Genomic DNA, 3,182 nt, shown 5'->3' with positions numbered 1-3,182 from the left:
GCAGGTCGAGGCTGCGGTGGCCGGGAGTGGCCACTGCACTCCAGTCTGGGTGACAGAGTGAGACTCCAACTCAAAAAAAAAAAAAAAAGAATAGACACCGTATAATCCCAGAATTTTGGGAGGCCGAGGTGAGAGGATTGCCTGAGCCCACGGGTTTGAGACCAGCCTGGGCGGCTTGGCAAGACCTCATCTCCACAATAAATAAAAAAATTAGCTGGGCATGGTGGCGCATACCTGTAGTTACAGCTACTTGGAAGACAGGTGGAAGGGTCGCCTGAACCCAGCAGATTGAGGCTGTGGTGGCCGTGAGCATGCCACTGCACTCCAGCCTGGGTGACAGAGTGAGACTCCAACTTAAAAAAAAAAGTATAGACACTAGAGAGCTTGTTCCCCGCTCCCCAAACCAATATCTGCTATGTGAGAAACAGCAAGAAGGTGGCCTTCTGCAAGCCAGGAAGAGAGATCTCAGCAGAAACTGATTATTTTTCATTTCTAGTCTCTGAAATGGTAGGAAAAAAATTCTCTGTTGTTTCAGCCACCTAGTCCATGGTGTTTTGTTATGGCAGCCAAAGCTAAGATACTCAACTTCTTTTCTCTTCTTTGATCTATCAGCTTCTAGGGAGAAGGTCCAGAAATTGTCAAATCTGATTTTTACTTATTTCCCCTTGCAGTGCTGTCAGTATGATTGTTTAACTTTTTTTTTTTTTTTTTTTGAGTTGGAGTCTCACTCTTGTTACCCAGGCTGGAGTGTCTTAACTTTTTTTTTTTTGAGTTGGAGTCTCACTCTGTCGCCCAGACTGGAGCGCGCAGTGGCCGCTCCCGGCCACCTCAGCCTTGACCTGCTGGGCTCCCGCGATCCTTCCGCCTCAGCCTTCCAGGTAGCCGGAATTACAGGCATGTGCTACCACGCCTGGCTGATTTTTTGATTTATTGGAGAGATGAGGTCTTGCTGCCCAGGTGTGTTTTAACTTTTTAAGGTACGTATTATTAGGTGCATATATGTGTATGAGAATTACATCTCTTGTGTTTATCATTTATTTATTTATTTATTTATTTATTTTGAGTTGGAGTCTCACTCTGTTGCCCAGACTGGAGTACAGTGACCGCTCCCGACCACCACAGCCTCGACCCACTGGGCTCTGGTGATCCTTCCTCCTCAGCCTTCCGAGTTGCCGGAACTACAGGCGTGCGCTAACACGCCCGGCTGATTTTTTGATTTATTGTAGAGATGAGGTCTCGCTGCCCAGGCGGGTCTCGAACCCGTGGGCTCAGGCAATCCACTCACCTCAGCCTCCCAAAGGCGCGGGATTACAGGCTGAGCCACAGAGCCCGGCTTGTTTATCGTTTATTAAAGGCATATCACATTATTCCTTATCCGTTATGCTTTTTTTAATTTTGAGTTGTGGTCTCACTCTGTCACCCAGGCTGGAGTGTAGTGGCACAATGACAGCTCTCTACAGCCTTGACCACAAATTGTGTTTGTGTTACAAAACCGAAACTCAACTCTATACCCATTAAAAAATATATCCCGGCTGGGTGCCGTGAATTATGCTTGTAATCCCAACAGTTTAGCAGGCTAAGGTGAGAGGATTATTTGTGCCCAGGAGTTCAAGACCAGACTGAGCAACATAGTGACATCTCAACTCTACAAAAAAAATCAAAAAATTAGGTGGGCACGGTGGCTCACACCTGCAATCCAGGGACTTTGGGAGGCCAAGGTGGGAGGATTGCTTGAGGCCAGAAGCTCAAGAGCACCCTAGGCAACATACAAAGACCTCATCTCTACAAAAAAATAAAAAAAGCCAGGCTCAGTGGCTCACACATATAACCCCACCACTTTGGAAGGCCAAGGTGACAGGATTACCTGAGCCCATGTGTTCGAGACCAGCCCGGGTAACTTGGCAAAACCTCATCTCTACTATAAATCAAAAAATTAGCCGGTCATGGTGGCACGTGCCTACAGTTCCAGCTACTTGGAGGGCTGAGGTGATCCTGAAGGATCACCTGAGCCCAGCAGGCTGGGGCTGCAGTGGCCATTAGCAGCATGACAATGCACTCCAGCCTGGGTGACAGAGTGAGACTCCAACTCAAAAAAATAAAAAAATAAAAAAATAGGTGGGTGTGGTGGCACACACATATATTCCCAGCTACTCAGGAGGCTGATGAAGGTTTGCTTGAGCCCAGAATGTTGAGGCTGTGGTAAGCCAGGATCATGCCATGTGGCACTCCAGTCTGGTCAACAGAGTGAGACCCTGACTTAAAAAACAACAAACTGTAATCCCAACACTTTGGGAGGCTGAGGCAGAGGACTGCCTGAGCCCAGGGGTTTGAGAACAGCCTGGGTAACTTAGTGTGACCTCGTCTCTACAATAAATAAAAAAAATTAGACGGATGTGGTAGCATGTGCCTGTAATTCTGGCTACTTGAAAGGCTGAGGCAGAAGGATCGCCTAAGTTCAGCAAGTGGACATTGGGGTGGTGGTGAATGTGTCACTGCACTCTAGCCTGGACAACAGAGTGAGACTCCGACAAGAAAGAGAGAGAGAGAGAGAGAGAGAGAGAGAGAAAGAAAGAAAGAAAATAGAGGAAAATTCTGGGACTAGAGTACAAAATTTTAAAATATTGTGTTGGTAACAGCTGTGGAACACAGATAAATTAGTTTTAAGAGAGGAATTTATGGTCTTATAAAGCACTTATTAGGAAAGTAAGATTAAAACATTCAACTCATAAAATTAAGAAAAATGAGACAAAGCAAAACTAAAGAAGTCAAAAGAAGGAAAGAAGAATTGAAAAGTGGAACAGGAGCATAAACCAGTGAAATAGAGGACAAGAACACAAACACAAAATATAGATTATTTTTTTATTGTTGTTGAGTCTGAGTCTCACTCTGTTGCCTAGGCTGGAATGCAGTGGCACATTCACGGCCACCCCAGCATCAACCTGTTGGGGCTCAGGCGATCTTTCCACCTCAGCCTTCCAAGCAGCTGGAACCACAGGCGTGTGCCACCACACCAGGCTAATTTTTTATTTATTGTATAGATGAGGTCTCTCCAAGTTTCCCAGGCTGGTCTTGAACCCCTGGGCTCAGGCAATACTCTCATCTCGGCTTTCCAAAGTGCTGGGATTCTGTAATCCCGCGCCTTTGGGAGGCTGAGGTGAGTGGATTGCCTGAGCCCGCGGGTT

The sequence above is a fragment of the Carlito syrichta genome, unplaced genomic scaffold, assembly GCF_000164805.1.
Source record: "Carlito syrichta isolate Samal-C Ts95f unplaced genomic scaffold, Tarsius_syrichta-2.0.1 Scaffold307102, whole genome shotgun sequence".
Classification (NCBI taxonomy): domain Eukaryota; kingdom Metazoa; phylum Chordata; class Mammalia; order Primates; family Tarsiidae; genus Carlito; species Carlito syrichta.
This window is presented reverse-complemented; position numbering follows the sequence as displayed.